At 37.6% G+C, this 21,730-nt stretch overlaps 1 protein-coding gene across 1 annotated transcript in view; it reads left to right on the top strand.

Moving 5' to 3' along the window:
- Positions 1-21,730, top strand: part of LOC136881750 (zinc finger protein 79) — a 181,128-nt gene that overhangs the window by 5,792 nt on the left and 153,606 nt on the right. The window contains exons 2-3 of the mRNA XM_067154181.2: positions 3,246-3,328; positions 17,421-17,503. The gene's annotated coding sequence lies outside the window, so the exon portion shown is untranslated. The remainder of the gene's footprint in view (positions 1-3,245; positions 3,329-17,420; positions 17,504-21,730) is intronic.

Here is a 21,730-nt window from a genome sequence, read left to right as displayed (position 1 = left end):
TTGGCCATGGGGCCGATGACCTAGATGGTTCTTTTTACAAATTGCTCTACATCGCACGGACACAGATTTGTCTTACAGCGACATGGGATAGGGAGGGGGCAAGGAGTGCGAAGAAAGTGCCATGGACTTAATTAACACACTGGAACCTGACTAATAGTCTAACCTGCAGGGACAGAAAATTCTATTTATTTTTCAGAATTGTGTATGTATATGTTCAGTCTTTGGCCCTAAGGCTGGTTGCATCCTCAACAGCTATGCCATCTGCTGTCATAGATGGCCCAGGCATCACTGAAGAGTCGTGCTAGAGAAATGAGGAGTGTGGTAGTTTTCTGTTGCTTTTCTTACTGAGCCACAAGTTACTATTACATATCAGTCTGCAAAGCCTACTGAAATGCACTCACCAACTGACCCTATTAGCAACATTTTCACACCATTCATAGCAGAGACTGGCTGCAGAAGGAATGGCATTACTGGCATTGCTCATACCCCAGTCACTTTCATATTGTCAAAGCCAAGGATAAGACAGAGACAGATCAATGGAAGTAACAAAATTGCTTTAGCCCATACCAGAAGACATAGTGCACTGTAAACACAACGTCCTGCCAGCAAAGGCAATTTTCAGAATTATGCTTTAATTTTGTTTATTGAGAATTGGTTAGAAAATGGCATTTTTACAAAGCTACATACATCACATATCCATGTCTAAGTGTTCGTTAACTGTTTTTCAGTCTTCAGTAGTGAATCATCGTGTGATATTCTTTGAAGCAGCTCTCCAGATTAAGTGAAACACCACATTTTTCACATAGCCATCTCACTTCGGACCTTATTTTATGAGCCTTGCACAGTTTGCGGGGTCTAGAAGGATGTTTCTTCCTTTCTATTGAAGGAATAGACACTGAAAAATGTCCCCATACTTTTGCACGAAGCCACAGGAGGCTGTCTTGATTGGGCTTACTTCCTTTTGTTGTTTTAGGCGGGAGAGCAACACTGCAACAATTGCTCGACAAATGCTGTTTGGAAGTCTGTATAATGCAGCTGCCTTAGTGTAAGAAATATCACTGTCTTCTGAAGAAAAATCATTCTCATTATCACTTTCTAACCACTTTACAATATCTACATAATCATCAGCCATAATAACAAGCAGAAGCAGATAGCATATTGTGTTTTTATACAGTCTGTGAAGTTAAAAGGGTAGATTCCATTTAGAAGATCTACTGAACTTCAAGGAGTAATCTGCATGTGGCACAAGACTTATCACTTACTAGTAACTAAAACTACAGACGTTTATAAGTTGGTACGAACAGTTCCGTATGTCGGCATTCGGTCCAAAATGGTGGCGTATGGAACAGTTCCGTAAGTCAGCGACGTTGAGTTAAGGTACAGCTGTGGCATTTGCCTGGTCTGAAAATAGGAAATGGCAGAAAACCATCTTCAGGGCTGCAGACAGTGGGGTTTGAACCAAATAGCTCCCAGATGCATGCTCACAATTGCACCCCTAATAGGACAGCCCGTTTAAACCACAATCATAATTACCATCATCACTAGGGCCTGGATGTTTATGACCCAAAAAAATTAGAAATATGAAATCATTTATGACTGTAAAAAATATTAAATTTTGACAATAAATAGGATTTTGAAATTTTTTGGTAACATTTTCAAAATATTCTAAAATTTGCCGCTTTTAAAATAACATTATTGAAAATACACTTTTAAAACTCTAGTACTGGTACATTCAGTAATAATAAATAAGTAATAATATTAATTTTTATTATTATATTTTGATTTTATTTAATTGTGGTACTCAATCCAAAGGTGACTCGACTCTGCACAGAATGAAATGAATGTCACATTTTTATGGGCGATCGGAAAAAATTACAATAGCAAATTAGGTCCACATGAATTTTAAAAGTTTTCAAAATGGAACAATCTTCTATTTTCATGCAACGTTGATTTCTAATCATCAAAAATTACCAGTGTTTCACACCAGGACGGCATGGACTCATCAGTTGCATACCACATATTCCCAAGACCCTGACTGGCTAGCATGCTGGTAGCAACAACACTGCATGCTATAAATGTGATAAGACAAAGCAGTACCAATGTACTAGGGGAGAATTGCATTCCCACTTGCTATATATGCCCTCCCACACTGGCCTGACCAAAAAGTAACTGGTAATTTTTGACGATTGAGTTTCCTGAATTTTATTTAGCTTTCTCAAATGGAAGCCATATTTTTGGCAATGTTAAAACTGTTTTTGTTCGCACATGGTCTTTTATTGAGCACTGAGCCAGTAGTTTCATATTTATTTACAGTTATGTGAATCTGAGCTCGGGAAGGTGGCAATCACCATGAAATCACTGAAAAAATGCATCACATACCCATCGAGCAGACTCGTACTTAAAATAATGTTTACATCCGAAAATAACTGTCTCACCATGTTAACAAATGATGATTCCAGGCAGGCGACTGCTAGGTCGAACATATGCATGCTCCACGCAATGTCAAGAATTATGCATGCACCTCCCGTACTGCTGCTTATGTCTCAGAGAGTAAAAACACCGCTGGTCAGTCTGGGTTTATATGCAGTGTAAATTGTGCTGCGCCATGTTGGTTTTCTAACCTTATCTCTTGCGAATGATCAATGGAAGTTTTACTGAGTTATGGATGTTGCAAATTTAGGGGTGTGAATAGTTTTAAAATATGTCAAGAATCTCTGAGAGATTTGTTACATCTTCAAATGTGCTTCATTTCCTATCCCTCGGCTGCCCTGCTTGAATGCATCACTTAGCAAGGAGCCAAAGCACATGTTATATATGAATCCCAAGCCTGATCTCAACTACAGAGATCCTTAATGCTCATCCGACAGCCAAGAATTGGCTCTAATGTGAACGAAAATACACAATGTCATTTGGTGGTTAGTGTCTTAGATGGCTACTTCTGAGCTGAGGACTGTTGAAACAAACATGTACATATTGAAGAACATTGTTAGGAATGAGGCTTCCTCTTCATTTTAAGTGTAATTGTGGAGAAAATAAAGCACAACAAAGGACTTCGTAAAGTACCAAGAACAATGGTTATCTTAGCACATTTTTCTTATTTTATACAGTATAAATTAGAAAACCAGTAATTTTTTTATGTTTTTGTATGTGAATTCAGTAATTAAAACAGCTTGAAAGAAATCTGTTCAAAATATTGTTTAATTTTTAATGTTTAAATCATTGAAGGCGATGTTTTTGTTTTTAAGGTTTTTGAAACAACATGGAAGAGCCACATCCTATCAAGTGTGAGTCAGAATTGCCGGCAGACGAAGAAGAGACTACTAATTTTGTAAGTTAACTCTTAATTAGAGATATGTCCGAATGGTAAAACCTTCAGTTGGGAGGATACTTTCATAGTGCATCTAATGGAAATTTGAGTTCCCATCCTGCAGTAGGGTAGCCCTTCACGAACATACTTACAGTGGACGTGAGCTGCATGTAGCACCTTAACCACATTCCAGCTCCTAATCTTTAATTTCAAGCATTGTTTGTCCAACCACGGACGCCTTTCTCTATGGAGTTGGGTATGATTTGAGATGAGTCTTCCTAGCAAGCTTTTTCAGTCTAGCAATTTCTAGCAGTTTCGGGAATGAAAGCAGATCCTCCAATGACTACAGTCTATATTGCTGATACATTGTGGAGATGTGCTTATTGTCAATGATAAAATGTAATTATTTAAGTGCTTATTGGTATCAGCTATAATAATATTGTCACAGCAAGATCGAAATACTCTCTCATAGCTCTGTTACTGCACATATGACTGAAATCTAATTAATGCTTGACATAACAGCTTTCAATCCATCTTGAAGAGCTTGAAGGATTCCGGTATGGTTGTCCACAAAGAAGTTGTCTGCAACTCTACTACCGGTAGCACTCGTTAGACAGACACCAAAACAAAAACTATGTGGTTATGGACTGTTGCTATGTAGTCATAGAAGTCAACAAAGAGAAATCTTACAACAATGTATATATAATTTCTGCCACAGTTCTAGAACAAATCCAAGAATATGGAAAGATGCCATCATAAAACAAGTACCAAAAAAGTCTCCATCCGTTTCCCTATCAGACTATCGACCACTGTGTGTACTTTCATCTCTCTCTAAACCCTTGGAATGGATAATCGATCGGTTACAGATGGCATTAGATATGCAATGAGTGTAACAGATGTTCAAATTATTTACTCTTTCTGATTTTGTTAGTGCATTTGTCATGTTAAACATAGACATATTGCTGGCCAAATTAAAATTCCTTCATCTAAAACAGACTGCTTTATAAGTCTTTAGCTCTTACCACACACACCAAAGTGCAAACAACAAGTGGTTATAAAGAATGAGACATCTCAATGGGCAAGGAAACGCACAGGAGTACCCCAAAGTTCTCTACATAAATGGCATAGCATCTCGATTGAAATATTTTATCATATATATGCTGATAACCTTCAAATATATTATTATCACACAAAAATGGGAGATATTCATGTAGCAACTCACAGAATAAATGCTGACTTATGAAATATATCGTAATATGCTTGTGAAAACTCTATGTTAATAAATCCCTTCGAGACAAAAGCCATTATAGTTGGGCAATCAAAATTTATAAACATGACGAGAACTTCAGACATCCCTTCACTCACTCTATATGGTACCAAGATTCCATATAAAAGTTCAGTAAATAATCTAGGTGGTGTTATAAATGAAAACCTAAATTGGAATGAACATGTCACTTGTATCTGTATCTGTCTCCATTTTCTGAAATAACACCAAAACATTTCATTAGTTCTCCCTATATTCTATTACTGTTTTGCTCTATTCATAAACAAAGAAACAAGCCCCCTGGCTCTACAGCCCATGAAGGGCCTTGGCCTACCAAGCAACTGCTGCTCAGCTCGAAGGCCTGCATATTATGAGGTGTCGTGTGGTCAGCACGACGAATCCTCTCGGCCGTTATTCTTGGCTTTCTAGACCGGGGCCACTATCTCACCATCAGATAGCTCCTCAATTCTAATCACGTGGGCTGAGTGGACCTCGAACCAGCCCTCAGGTCCAGGTAAAAATCCCTGACCTGGCCGGGAATCGAACCTGGAGCCTCCGGGTAAGAGGCAGGCATGCTACCCCTACACCACGGGGCCGGCTGTGCTCTATTTATAGATGCAACAAAAGAACAAATTAGAAAGGTACAAAAGACCATGAATTCCTTCATGAGATTAAAAAAATTTTACGCTAAGACTCTTATGTCGCACCTTATTGAAGAAAACAGAAATCTTCATGTAGCTATGTTGGTGTTCAGACTGCTGACTGAGAGAACTCCCCAGTACCTGTCATCAAACTTCACATACCTTTCCTTTTTTCACCAGCATAATACATGCTCTGTTACTACCGTTGTCATTTCCTGTAGCAGGTCAGCTGCCTATAATTGTTCATTTAACGCAATGAGAGTTAAATTATGGAACTCTGTTCCAAATAACATCCATAGCAGGAACAGAAAGTACCTCTTAGATGCATAAACCAATGGTGTGAATCTTGATGAGTGAATGATGATTAGAGAGAGAGAGAGAGAGAGAGAGAGAGAGAGTGTGTGATTTTGTTAATATTCATTAAAATAATTTAGTTTTATTTTCATTAAATTTCATTTTGAAGTTTGATAAACGATATGTTCATATTAATATAATTATTATGTTGCATTTATTCTGAATTTATATTACAAATTAGCTTATTTAAAATATTTTAATATTCTCCATAATTGTTCTGTAGAATGATGTGGTGAAGTGTAAGAGAGGACCATGAGTCTTAACCTTGCCACTAATAAAGACAAAAAATAACAGAAAATTATAAAACACTCATTGACTTCTACAACATCCACAGAATCAACTTAAATGTCATCTGTACTGTACCAGGAACCATTAATGGCCTGGAACATTATTTTGTGATGTCAAATAGCTGCGATGACATGGCCTAGCCTAACGTGTGTAGAACTGCAGTGGCATGGCTCAGGAAGGCAACAGCGAGCTATCTACGTCAGAACTTCCACGTTGGAAACCGACGTAATGATCACGTGAACAACGCATTATTGCTTCAGAACACACGAGAAGTATTTTTACTAACTTTTTGTCCTGTGGAAATATCAAATAGTGACCTGCACCATCTTGTATCCCATGACTTCAATGTTATCCTTTGTAAATTTTATTAAAATCGGCCCACGGAGTTAAAGGTTATTGCCTAGTAAAGAAATATAATTTTGGTCAGAAGGGGAGGAAAGCTAACAGAGCTGCATGATATAAAAGAGCAGGCATTTGTCCTGGTCAGACAGTTCTCAACTCACAGCAATTCTGTAAGCATAGTACTGATCGCGGATATACACATCAAAAGTCGAACTTAGTGAGCGCGTAGCGGTACTCTGCTTCAATTATCTTCGGACTGGTAGTCCACTGAACAGTGTCGGACTTGGAAACTTTCCAATTATGACTATGAAAACTTGTTAATCTCGTCATTTTAAAGTAACTTACTTTGTATTTTGACTTTAATTCAAGTGAACTTGACTATTTGAAACTTGTAATTTTCTTCAAGACAGAATAACTTAAAACATTTACAACTGATAAACATGTGCAACTTAAGGACATTTTCTTGTGAAATAATATTTCGTTTACTTAAGTTGACCATCTCATAATAGTGCTTTAAAATACACATTTAGTGACAATTTTGAACTATCAACGTATTTAATATTTCATCACGAGTGCGTGATATTGTACCGCATTCTACTCTACCGCAATCAGGACTTGTTAACATTTGCAAGATGTAACACCTTGTCATTTTGAATAGACTGTGATCTCCTTATGACAATACTTGTAAATATTCACGAGATAATGACATCTCATCATTTTGAATGGACTGTGATCTACGTGTGAAAACACTTGTATATATTCTCAAACTGTGCTTTCATAAACTGCAATTTCCAAAGCAATAATACTTAACAATTTACTGCCACACTTTGTACGTGTGCACTTAAGATGATACTGTGCTTGTCATCTGATTCACAAATCTGAAGTAGGTTAGGTAGGACACTCAATAATCATTAATAATCAGTTGAACTTTCTCATGTTTTTAAATCCCACAAAAAGTGTTAAAACATGAAGAGTGCCTATTATAATCACATCTACCTGTCAGCGTGGGATTGGAGACGTGGTTTCAACACCGGACATCAGACGTAATCTCAACGAGGGACATGGTCTCATTGAGGAAGTTGAACGTGGTACCATGGGTGATGACATGATGACACAAACTGCCAAGGAAGTTAAACATGTTGTTCGCTGAACCACATATCTTTACCATCCAGTCCTGAGTTCCAGATTACAGGTGAAGTGATTGTTTTTCAGGCTCTTTTTAAAATTCCACAAGACTAACTTTTCATTGGCGGAATATTAGAATCAGTGATTATGTATGGCAGTTCAACGAACAATTTATTGACTCACTGGGAATCGTGATATTCTAGGAGTATTATCTCAATGTTTAAACTTCAGTTTGTAAAGAAACAATAAGACGGAACTTTTTAAGAAGAATTATTTTGTGATATTTGCGAAGTTTTAAGTGTTAAACATTTAAAGAGACTCTAGAGGAGACTTCCACAATTTCAAGTGTTAAATATTTAGAAAATACTCTAGGAAAAATGTCCATATTTTCAAGTGAGGGAAACTTAAATAATTTTCTCTTTTCACATAATTCAAAGGAGTTCAAGAAAGAACTTCAAAAACTTTGAAAGGAAGGGATTGTACTTTCAAATGAAATTCATCTTGGAATGACAGGCATTCATCACAGTTAATTTGATATTAAAACTTCAAGACGAAGGTGAGTCTGTTTGTTAAAATATTTTCTTTGATCAAGCGAATATTAGGGAAAATGCAAGTCATACTCAATGAAATGAATACATTTTGCTTTAAAAAATCAACTATTATTTCGATCAGCATATACCTCTCTCACTACCTGCTCCATAAGGACCATTCACCCCTTTGTTGAATCTCATGCCCTTATTCCTTATCTTTCCCTGGTACAGAGAGGGAAATGTATAGTTGGCGCCCAACGTGGGGCCCTGATTGGAGCCATGCCAAATATGTGTATAGTTGGCGCACGAACATGGTTAGGTCTCGATTTTGAGCCACGAAAAGCAAAGTAATGCAAACGTGCTTAGGTATCAAGTGGAGTAACATTAATAACTATAAACATGAAGTAACTTCAACTTAGATTTCGTTTCAACACTCAAGCGTAAAATTGACTACACCTTTAGTACCTCATATTATCCGACAGCTTCATGGAACTTCATTTCCTTTGCTATCTTCTTCCATCATGTTTGTCCACTTTTTGATCCTTGTTTTCTTCTTTTTTACAACCCTTTTAACTTCTTCCTTTTTGGTCTTATATTCCTGACTTGTCTCCGTTGTCCTCTGTTGAAACTATATTCTAAAAGCTTTATTTTTCTCCCCAACTACCAATTTGACTCTGTTGTTCCACCATAGGGTCTCTTTGAATCTTTTCATGGTACTAGTTCTCTTACAAACTTCCTCTGCAGTTTTTACTAATGTCCTCTAGAACCTTTTCCATTCCTCCTCTCTTGTCTTTGTATAATCTGTTGGAAAGTTCAATCTCATTTTTCCTGATATTCTCCCTTGGTTTCTTCTGCTTCAGTTTCCATATTTTGATAGTCTTTCTTGCTTGTCTTTCCCTTTCCTTTCCTTCATGTTCTCAGTTTCATTACCAATAGTATGTGGTCATCATCTAGGGCCTCTGATGGTATTATCCTTCCATCTGTTGTAGATCATGTAATCCACAATGGATTTCTTAGACCAGTCTCTGCTGTACCAGGTTAATGTTATGGCTTTCTCTCTTCTGGAGCCACAAGTTCCCAACAATCATCCCATTTTGTTTGCATGAAACCAGTAGCCTTTCCCCTTCCTTATTTCTATTTCCCCATACTTCTGCTCCAAGCATGTTCTCATATCCTGTTCTTTCCATGCCTACATGGGCATTCAAGTCCCCCACTACTACATTGTTTTGGCCATTCAACTATATCCAATTCTTCCTCATAATCATCTTTATCCTGCTGCATGCATCCTACTTGTGAGCATATACCTATACAATTTGCCAAGTTTTTTCTTTGACTTTTATTTTGACTTTAATCAACCTGTCACTTATCCCTTTTACATCCTCTTGCAGTCCATTTCTTACTACCACTCCTACTCCATTTCACTTTCCTTCATCATTTGCTATCACAGTATAACCAAAAACCATTCTGCAGGTCTCTCCTATCTTCCCCCCTCTGCCAGCCCTAATATATCCACTTTTCTTCTTTCCATCATGTCTACAACCTCTCGTGCTTTTTCAGTCAATGTTTGTATATTCAGTTCCAATTTGGAATATGGAATGAAAATATGTGTGGACAGACAGATAGTAGTGATGTCGAGAGGTAATACAGGAGGGAGAGGGAATATTGTAGTAAGTGGGAGACTGTTAGAAAGTGTGAAAAACTTAAATATTTGGGGAAAATGTATGTAGAAGATTGGAAAATTAATGAAGAAATTGGGAAGAGAATTGAACAAGCCAATAGGTTTTCCCAATATGTCACATGTATAGTGTGGAACTGGGACATCCCAAAGAGAAATGCAAGAAAATTCTCTACTCAGTGTATTACATACAAATTTTGACATACGTAGCAGGCATGTGCACAACACGAAAACAGGATGAAAGCAGAATCCAGGCAGTCGAGGTGAAATTCCTATGAGGAATAATTGGGAAGACACAAAGGGATACGTTCAGAAACGTAGAAATCAAAGAGAGACAATTGCATTATCTAAACTGCAAGATAGAGACCAATAAGCTGAAATGGTATGGGCACATGATGAGAATGGAAGAGGATAGAGTTCGATAGGGGGTATTTCTGGAGAAAATAATAGGATGAAGATGAGGGGGAATGTCAAGAAAGAGGTGGATGAATACAGTGAAGGAGACTATAGTGAAGAGATGAGTAAAACAGAAGAAATACTGGAAGAAGAAGAAAGGGAGTGGTGGATTCACAGTGCTGCAATGATGCAGAGAATCAATTCAACAAGGTAAAGTTAGGTGTTCCTTGATTCGTGATCTCTCTGACTATCCGTGTTTCATTACTGAGACGCGGAGTTCAACCAATCAGAGATGATTTCTAATAAAACAAAGCAGAATGTAATTAGAATAAGGTCAGGTTTCATTTTCCATACTCTTTTCAGTACGAGAAGGAGGCAGTTACATCATAGTATGGAAAAAATTATGTCGTTCAAAGACGAACGAAGCTAGAAATATAACAAATAGAAACAGAAATAGAAACCATCAAAGTACATGAGCTTAATTTATGCCATTAACGTGTAATTTAGAATTATACCCCAATAATCTGAAATAACTATAAGACCTACTTCTTCTTATTCCATGTATTTTGACATTAAGGTGCATTTGTATACCCAGGAAGTACAGTCCTAATTCCCTGCTTAATGCATTGGCATTACCTGTGGCACCTAGTAGCCTACTCATTGGCCGCCTTGGAATGCACTAGCCCTGCGTCTTGGTAGGTGTGCTATTTACCAACTGATAAGCCCAACTTAACATACTGGGGCAAAATGCTGCCAACCAGGAATGAGTTAGCTGGAAAATTTGTAATGTCCAGTAGGCCAACTGTATTGATATTATAAATTTTCTCATTTTGGACAAATATTTCAGGTTCCCTATGGGAATCAAAATCTATACAGCCTGATGGCCAGGCAGACATCAACATTTGGAAATGGGACAAAGTCCCTCATAGTGCTTTGGTACTGTCGGTGGCTCCTAGTAGCCTACGCACTGGCCTCCACGGTGCGCACTAGCCATGCGTCTTGGTAGGTGTGCTATTTACCAACTGCTGAGCCCAACTTTGTACACTGGGGTAAAACACCGGCAATCAGGAATTAGTTAACTGGAAAATTTATAAATGTCCAATAATGGACAAACTATATTGGTATTACTTCTCTGTAAAATGATCAGATTCCTCATCACAGTGGAACAGTACAAGAAAGTTACAAGTAATGAATCAAAGATTGGATACACCCTGTGGGTTGAAGATGCGGGTGAAGGATACATCTATGGTATCCCATGCCTGCCATAGGAGACAACTAAAAGGGGCAACCAGGGGATGAATGTCTTTGAGTCATGAGACTACTTATAATTAGTTCAATTACTTGAGGAACACCATGCGTCAACTTTACTTGCAGTTAGTATCGCCATATGAGGAACACTATGGATCTGCATCACCTAGGAGCAGTACCACTATATGAGGAACACTATGGGTCTGTGTTACCTAGGAGCAGTACCATTATATGAGGAACACCATGGGCCTGGGCCCATTAGTACCATCGAGGGAGAGCGGGTACTCAACTGCACAGACTAGTGTCTAGTTGGAGAAGGAGCGAGCACTGTGCTTGAATTTGTTGGACCCACTGTGCACAGAATGGGTCTCCATTACCTATGAGTAGTACTACGATGTGAGGAATGTCATGGGACTACGTTGCCTGTAATTAGTACCACTATGTGGGGAACACTACAGATTTGATGTTGACTGTGATTAGTACCACTATCTGAGGAGCAACACAGATCTAGCCGGTGCCCATGTTTAGTCCCACAATGTGAGAAAGCCCATGGTTTGTCTTGCTTGTGAGTACTGCCCTTATATGAGGAACACCATAGGTCTGTGTTACCTGTGGGTTGTGCCAGTGTGAGTATCCAGTATTTGGGAGATAGTAGGTTCGAACCCCACTGTCGGCAGCCCTGAAAATGGTTTTCTGTGGTTTCCCATTTTCACACCAGGCAAATGCTGGGGCTGTACCTTAATTAAGGCCACGGCCGCTTCCTTCCCACTCCTAGCCCTTTCCCATCCCATCATCGCCATAAGACCTATCTGTGTTGGTGCGACGTAAAGCAACTAGTGAAAAAAAAAGTGCCATTGTGTGTGACATACCATGGGTCTATACAACCTGTGATTAGTACCACCATACAAGGGACACCATGAGTCTAGATTACCTGCGACCAGGACCACTGTAAGAAGAACACCATGGTCCTGCTTTACCAGTGATTAGTATTATTATGATGGGCTGGTGACCTGGATTTTGACCCTTTTGTACAAGCATCGTCTCAGAAAAGAAGGCATTAGTATTTATTTACCACAATTTCGTTACAGAAATATGGAATGTCTAGAGAAAAAGGGTGAGGCCCCATGTACACATAAAATGTTCCCTAGACCTATCTTAAGATTAGATCTTATTTACAATACGTACATAGTTTACAAAATATTTGAATAATTCTGTGTAATTCAGACAAATGCTGGGGCTGTACCTTAATTAAGGCCACGGCCGCTTCCTTCCCACTCCTAGCCCTTTCCCATCCCATCATCGCCACTTACTTTGTAATTCCTGTGTTCACATCCTTCCTTTCACTCTGCCAATCTGTCATTCACTGATTCATACACACACTGACGGATGCATGCAGCAATTCCATTAAATTACATTTTCTTTACATACCTCTGAAATTTTGGAAGAGGCAAGTTCTTGATTTCCCTGACAAGAAGTTCCATAGCTTTGCGGAATTCTAATAAAAGCCCTTCTGAGAGGTAGAGATACGGTCAAAAGGTGGACAAAGGGTATCTCTTTTTGCTGAGTGATGATCGGGATGCGATTAATTTCTATAGAGGCAGAAAGAGATTTCCGGAGAAAGATCAGGTCAGTTTGTTTGGCTGTTGTCTCAATGGAAGGTAACCTAATTGGATGGAAGAGTGAGTGACGTTTAATTAGCCTTATGGTGCGGCGCTGCATACTCTGCAGCCTGCTCATGTTCTCCCTTGTTGTGGGATGCCAAACAGGTTGGCCATACACAATTATGGGTTGAACCAAGCAAAGATAGCTGACCTTATGGCTCATGAATTGAAGCCTCTTAAATTCCTCTATAGCAGTGATGGCGAACCTTTTCCAACCACTGTGCCGTTTTAAGTCTAGTTTATTATTCTCAAGTGTATGCTGTGCCACTTGTTATTTTCCTTTAAAAATTGGATACAACCCTATCCCCATCCCGACTTCCTTTTCTAATTTCCAGTTATGTTTCATAAGAACAATATATATTATGTTATTTGTGTAGTTATTTACTAGATATTTTCAGAGTATATATCTTGTAAATGCATATGATTGCATGTTCTGTGGTCAGACTTTGCAAATACTGCAAAAATAAATTTTAAATATTAAGTTTTAAGAATAGCTAACATTATTTGAAAAAAAAGAAGCAAATTATAAAAGGTGCCCATTACACCATAACACACCTTGTCATTAAATATTATGACATAATTTTTTTTAAAAAAATACTAATATTGCCAATGGACTGTAAGTGAAATATCATTCTCACATTTAGTGTGAAACTTGTTGCTGAACTTTAGTAGCAATGTCATTTATGTTAGGTTCGTAACTTGTCTTCAGTACCATACAAAATGCACTTAGATCTGAACCAAGATGGTTTCTAACCATCGACTTCACAATGTAAATTGTAGAAAATAGCTGCTTGCATGTGTATCATGGCACAAACAAAATAAATAGTGCTGTAGCAATTTTCTTCGTGGCCGGAAACTTTTGTGGAAAGCTGTTCCGCTGTTCAACTATCGCTATCAGAGTATCACCATCAACAACACACTTGATTTTCACCAATGATTCCCCAAGTTGTACAAATTTGTTCACCCATGTACTGGTTTCTTGAACGATAATGAACTCCATTTCCAAATGGTCAATATCTAACAATACCGGTATGTAACAATATCTAACCTTAATTTGTGCAGTATGAGGTTTTGAAATGAAGAGGAATGTTTTCTCCAAGTCTTGAAATTGATAAAATTCTTGGAAACTATTTGTTTTGAATTTTGTAAAACATCCACATCATTCTTATAATAATTTTTGGGCCTTCAGAAGTTACGTGATCTGGAAAATTTGGCATCAATTCAAGTTGTACTTAAAGTGAAGGGAAGAACTACTAATGTCTTTGTTTCAACATCCCTGACGAATACTTTTAAGTTTTCTCTGGAATGATTTTATGAACTCAAATAATCTATTTCGAGTGTGTCCTTTTGCTTGCAGTTGCTTATTAACAGCATTATATACTGCTGTAAAATCATGGAGAAACATTAAATCGCACAGCCAAACAGGGTCCATGAGTTCTGGGAATTCTTTCTGCGCATAGGGCTTCCTCTCGTGAAACATACAATGCAACCATAAAATAGGGTGTTCAACTTCTTTAAGAAATTTCACAAATTTATTATAAATACCCGCCATACTTTGGGCAATATCATTTGTCACAGACACAATTTTCTATAAGTCAAACCCCATTTTAATACAAGTTCTTGCTTCACTTTGTTCATTATGTCATGAAGAAATTTCATCCAAGAGGTCATCAAACCTCTAGTATACTTGCCCACGACTCAGCCAGTAAACATTATTGTACTACCAATATAATGGTCCGTTATTGGACATTATAAATTTTCCAGCTAACTCATTCTTGGTTGCCTGCGTTTCGCCCTCGTGTGCTAAGTTAGGCTCGTCAGTTGGGACTTAGCACACCACCCAAGACGCAAGGCTAGTGCATACCATGGAGGCCACTGCATAGGCTACTTGAAGCCACCAGCAGTGCCAATGCACTATGAGAGCTATGTCTCATTTTCAAAAATTGATGCCTGCCTGGCCATCAAATGATGGGACAAATATTTTAGGTTCCCTATGGGAATCAACACCTACATCATTGGGTGGCCAGGCAGGCATCAATTTTTGAAAATGAGACATAGCTCTCATAGTGCATTGGCACTGCTGGTGGCTTCAAGTAGCCTATGCAGTGGCCTCCATGGTTTGCACTAGCCTTGCATCTTGGGTGGTGTGTTAAGTCCCAACTGACGAGCCTAACTTAGCACACGAGGGCGAAACGCAGGCAACCAAGAATGAGTTAGCTGGAAAATTTATAATGTCCAATAACGGACCATTATATTGGTATTATAAATTTACTTATTCGGGACAAATATTTTAGGTTCCCTATGGGAATAAACATCTACATCATTTGATGGCCAGGCAGGCATCAATTTTTGAAAATGAGACATAGCTCTCATAGTGCATTGGCACTGCTGGTGGCTTCAAGTAGCCTATGCAGTGGCCTCCATGGTATGCACTAGCCTTGCGTCTTGGGTGGTGTGCTAAGTCCCAACTGACGAGCCTAACTTAGCACACGAGGGCGAAACGCAGGCAACCAAGAATGTGTTAGCTGGAAAATTTATAATGTCCAATAACGGACCATTATATTGGTATTATAAATTTACTCATTCGGGACAAATATTTTAGGTTCCCTATGGGAATCAACATCTACATCATTATTGTACATTACAAATCCGCCATATTGAGATTCCACTTCATGGAACATCTTTGAGAACTGGTGATTATTTAGAGCAGATGTGAAGTTAACAATTTTAGTTACCACCCAGAGTACACTTTCACACGAATCCATACCGTCTTTCACGCTTAGGGTTTCCTGGTGAAACATAATAACAGAAACATAAAATAGGGTGTTTATTTACCTACTTAAAAAATTTCACAAATCCGTTATGAATACTCACCATACTTTGGCCAGCATCAGTTGTCATAGACACAATTTTCTGTCAGTCAAACCCTATTTTAATAAACGTTCTTGTTTCACATAGTTCATTATGTCTTTTCTTGTTGTAGTTCATATGCTAAGAAATTTAACTAATTCCTCCCTTATCAAATTTCCACAAGGAAATCGAACAAAAACAGCTAACCTTACTAGTAAGGTCACATCCATACTTTCATCAAGACTTACAATACATGTAGGAGTTATCCAAATCAGCTGTCAGTTGCTCTGAAATATCTTCACTCATTCTTATTATTCTATCCTTGGCAGTATTTCTGCTGGTTGCATTTATTTAATTCTGTTATTTGTTGTTTGTTACAAAATTTCTGAAATTAATAATGTGTCAGGTTTCAATATGGAAGCCTTGTTTAAGAACTCACTGTCAGAAAATGGTTTCCTGTGCTGTACTATGAGTGAGACAGATGGAAACTAGCCGCACTGATATTATTCCTTGGCCTGAAAGATGATACAAAAGAATAAGTTTGTTCGATTTTTTTGTGAAACAAACTCTCTTCTTTCTTCATTTGGCATGGAACAAACATTTGAGATGACAGTTTACATTAAATGTGTGGGATACAACTGTTTCCAAACACAGGCAACACAAAGCATTGTTGTTTCTTCCTGTCACTATGAATTCCCTTATCCACTGTTCTTGAAACATCCAGCCATTACCTTTGTTGGTTTTTCCGGCACCGAAACAAGTTTGCAAGTTCCATATACAAAAGCACCAGAAAAAGATATTCAGTAACCAGTTATACACCAACAATAAGAATAATTAAGCACTACTGGCTACCACACACAATCGCACTTGACTTCTGGACCTATCAGTGTCGCAGCGTATCATACTGCACGTTCGAATAGAATTAGAATTTAGATTTGAATAATTTATACACGTGAAACACTGTGACCATGCGGTGCATGAGATATTTATAGTCTATAGCACAAGACATATATAAAAACGTTAATAGGTTATGTTTATGTGCCGTGTCACCGAAATCGCGTTCGTGTGTCACCTAATGACACGCGTGGCATAAGTTTGCCATCCCTGCTCTATAGGAACCCCAGGATTTTTAATGCCTTGCACCTTGCTTCTTCACACTGTATATTCCACTTTGGATCCTCTGATTGTTTTGCATTCATGGTCATTTTTCATTATTATTCATTTCAATGTATAATCAGATGATATATTTTGAAGTTTTAATTATAATTTCATTCTGTTGTAGCTCATAGCCTTAGGAGCCAATGACCTGGCTATTAGGCCCCTTTAAACAACAAACATCATCATCATCGATTGGAACAGGAAAAGGTGCATATAATAGGATAAACAAAATAGCTAGTCAGTGTGGAAGAAAGGGAAGAATGGAAAGAAAAAAGCAAGGGATGATATTGTGTAAAGATATGCAGAATGTCGTTGTCCTTTCAAGTTTCTCCTTTTCTGTTCCTACCTCTTGTAGTTCTATCCTACTGTGTGTTCATTTTCATATTCCTATATCTCTGTGTAATTATGACTTGATTTAAAACTTTCTTATTCATTTCCATGTCTTATAGTTTTACGTTGGAAGATAAATAATTGATAATCATTTTATTGTGCCATTTTGAAATGTATTTTGTCAGCTGTTTCTGGTTTTAATATTTTGGTTCTTTACCTCTTTACCTACATTTTTTGTTTCTTACTCATAGCCTTTACCAGACATTAAGAAGGAAATATCCATAGAGCAAGATACAGTTGACGAACTGGTCCCATGTGTCAAAAAAGAAAACAAGTAAGTATACTGCTTAACCTACATAATATGAAATGTGTTGCTTACCTGTTCACTGTCATGCTCAGTGTTGGGTGTTTTATCTCTGTGAACTGTTCTTTTTTGTCAAGTTAATCATATCTTTCCAAGGTTAAATTTAGTCTTTAATATCATAAAAAACTAGTGACTGCATGTTATAAATCTCATTCCGTATTGACGATTATCCACCTTAAGGTGGATTATATAAGTTTTTTTTTTTAATTTGTAAAAGCAAAAACCAGTGGTTGGAGTCAAGTGAAATTTCAGGTCATTTAAAACATGTTGAATGTGTTTCTGAATATACTTTTATTGAATACATCACTGAAAAAAATCTAAGGTGAACTGAGATCTATCTGGAGTGGGTTCATTATAACACAGTACCTTTCAATGTAGTAAATTCTCTGAATTTACACAGCATTCTCACCACATGAGAGGTTTTATTAGCTTGTTATTTATCACTAAGGGTAACAATTATGTATTACATGAAACTCTTCAATTCATTTCCATATTTTTTTCATCATTATTATTAGTTTACATTTACTCCCTAATAGACTAAAAAGATTGAAAGATGATGAAGAAGCATTTCCCCTTCCCTCTCAATGAAACAGAGTTAGTGTATACATTTTTCCTCTCAACTCCCTACTTCTCCCCTCTCAACAGAATAATTTCCCTCATCTTCCTACATAGTGACCATTCAGTCCAACAATGCCACAGATGTTTAACAGCTCAGATATGTACTGTAAATTCTCTCATAGTTACTACGATTACAGTTACATTTGGTTCCAGTTGTTGCTCATGTCCTTTCATAATACCCAGTGAATGGATTTGGTTCCAAGAATTACTTGTGTTTTGTTTGCCTGAAAAAGAGAGTTAGTGTCTATATTTCTTAGGACTTGCTAGATTCTGTTCCTAAGTGCACAATAGTCTTTGAATTCTTGAAAGAGCATTCTTTGCTATTTCTCCTGTACCAATGGAAACATGCATCACAGTGACCCATCATATTTTCAGTTTTTGTCATTTAACCTCAGACAAGGAAGGCAGCTAACCTCCACAGGTCATTTGGGAGGATGCTTGTCATAGAGTCTGGTTACAAGCAAGTTAAATCTGTCAGTTTTAGAACCAGTATTGTCTAGTAGTAGAATATCTTTCCAGGGTACATTGTAGACTTCGTACTTCAGGTGATCCAAATTAATATTTCTACAGGTGCTGATCTTCAGCTTGTATTTGGATATGATAGGAGGGTGTTCGAGATGACTGGAACAACAATTTAGCCATGATTTAGAACTTCATGAGGATTATTAGTTATGATATGTTAATATGTGTGAATTGTGATTACAGCAAAACCTCATTAATTCGAAGTCGTTGGGACTCAAAAATTGGACTTCAAATTACGTGATTTCGAATTAACCGCCAATTCGCAATTCAGAAGTACCAACCCTTGCCGCGTTACGAAATATTCTAAGCCCCATTACTGCATGCAGTTAACCTTGATTCACAGTTTATATCTTTCAAATGCCATGAAAAAAGAAATATTTCCAAAATTTATCCAAAAATGTGCATTTACAGTATTTAAATAATGCACTTGCATATCTCACTGGCAAATATAACCTCACGCAACGAAAGAAAGAAAAAAAAAAAAAGCACGATTCAAAGGCGAGGAGAAATCTATGCTGACTCCCATGTGCAAGTGCTTTATTCATTGGAGTACTATACTGTATGCATTTTAGTTGCCCTGTATTTACACAGAAAGTACCCGATACCCTTAAAATCAAACTTTCCTATGACTCTATCCTTGTACGATTTCCCGCCATGGCACTTCTCTCGTACTTCAGAAATGTAAACACATGCCACATCACAAAGTATTCTAAGACCCATTAATACATGCAATCATCTCAATTCACAGTTTAAACCTTTCCAATGCCATGGAAAAACTATTTCCAAAATGTATCCAACAAGGTGCATTTACAGTGTTCAAATAATGCACTTGGATAAATCACTGACAAACAATACCTCACGCAACGAAAAAAAACCCCACACAATTCAAAGACGAGGATAAATTATGATGGTTCCCCTGTGCAAATGCATTATTTTTTGGATATCTGTACTGTTTGCATTTTTAGATGCTTTGTACTGGGATGGAAAGTGCCCGACGCCCTTAAAACATTGTAGCTTATCGAACTTTTCTATGATGAGGGGATAAAGTTTCTCGCTTCCATGTGCGTTGCAACGCACTACAATGACCCCCATCCTCGACCCTTGTACGATTCACCGGCTGGCACTTCCTCCTTTAAAACCATAAGACCATTTGGGCTCGCATTAAAATAAAGCAATGCAGTTTCATCGGCAATGACAGTATTACAAGTGATGAAAATCACTTTTTTCAAGCAATTGGAATGTTTATCCTTCATATTTTTTATACTAAGCTTTATAATTTTGACTTATATCTTTTTACCATATATTAGCAGTTATTTGACCTATACTTCAAACTTTGACTACGGCTTTAAGCCATCAACTGTCATTTATAGTCACATGACGCCTTCATTTTTAAATGTACTGCTTATGAATCTACCAGTTTTTATGTATCAATTGATTATATTATATATTCTCATTGAACTGATTTGTTATGCCTTCCACTATGTATTAGACATCTATTAATGACTACGGCTTTAAGCCGTACAATCATACGACGTCCTAATCAACAAAGAACTACATATCTGTTTATCATTTTATTAGATCTTTAGTTATTTCATTGAACATTTTATATGTACTGCCTATATCAAGCGGGATTTAGGAAGGGAAGATCGTGCGTTGATCAAATCTGGAGTCTGAAACGTGTACTAGAGAATCGTCTCTCAAAGGATCTGGTAGTCGTTTTTGTAGACTTTAAAAAGGCGTATGATTCAGTTGACAGAGAAGTGCTATTCAATATATTAGTGGAATTTGGAATTGACGCCAAAACAACAGCAATTATTAAGCAGACTTTAACTGGGACACATTCGAAAGTTAAGTTCATGGGAGAGAACTCCAAGCAGTTCGAAATTAAAACAGGAGTCAGGCAGGGTGATGGATTGTCACCAATTCTTTTCAACTGTGTGTTGAAGAAGATTATCCGGGAGTGGGAAAAAGAACTGGACAGAAAAGGATTACTTAACCAAGTATACATTGGAGGGTCAAAAAGTGGTGTCATGATTAATTGCCTTGCCTTTGCTGATGACGTTGCGCTGCTATCTAGGAATACTGACACAGCAATAGAACAGCTGAATGTACTAAAACTACAAGCAGAAAAAGCAGGACTACAGATTTCTTTCGAAAAAACTAAATATATAACAAACATCAAAACAGCCCCTCGGTACCTGAAGACAGAACACGGTAAAATAGAAAGAGTTGATAGCTTTCAGTATTTGGGTGAAATAGTGCAATTGAAAACAAATGAAAGAGAAGCAAACAACACCAGACGGGAGAAAATGGCTGCGGCTTTTCGTAGGACATATCCTATATACAAGAAGAAAACCATCTCCAGACGAGCTAAACTAAGGCACTACAATACAGTGATTAAAACGGAATGTCTGTATGCTAGTGAGTGCCTCCAAATGACAGGAAAAGTGGGACTGAGAGAAGCTGAGAAATTTTAAAGAAAGATCCTTCGCAAAATAATGGGTCCAAAGATTGTGGATGGACAGTATAGGCTGCGAGGAAGGGAAGAACTTTACCAAGACAATGAAAGGCTAACTGAGTGCATGAGAAAACGGAGACTTAAATTCTATGGGCATTTATTTAGAATGGATGAGAAGAGACTAACGAAAAGGATTTTCACAATACTAGACAGTAGACCTAAAGTGTCGGACAAATGGTTCAGGGAGGTGAGAAAGGATCTCAGACAGGTGGGACTAAATTCGGAAGACATCTCAAACCGAACAAAGTTTATGTCAGTGATCGACAGATTTCAGGGATTCCATGACGAACCAAAACTTAACCGTGGGTGGACGGACGAAAGAAGACAGGCTGCCAGAGAGAGGATGCTGAAGTTCTGGGCTGTGAGGAAGGCTTCCAGAAACATGTAATTGTTATCTAACGTGGTCTCTAATGGCCGTAAACAAATATATATATGTACTACCTATAAATCCACTAGTTTTTAGTATCAATTAAATGTAATGTATATTCTCATAGAACTGATATTTTATGCCTTCCACTATGTATTAGACATCTATTAAT

The sequence above is a fragment of the Anabrus simplex genome, chromosome 10 (genome assembly GCF_040414725.1).
Source record: "Anabrus simplex isolate iqAnaSimp1 chromosome 10, ASM4041472v1, whole genome shotgun sequence".
Classification (NCBI taxonomy): Eukaryota; Metazoa; Arthropoda; class Insecta; order Orthoptera; family Tettigoniidae; genus Anabrus; species Anabrus simplex.
The sequence above is the reverse complement of the archived record's forward strand: the minus strand, read 5'-3'. Positions and strand labels throughout refer to the sequence as shown.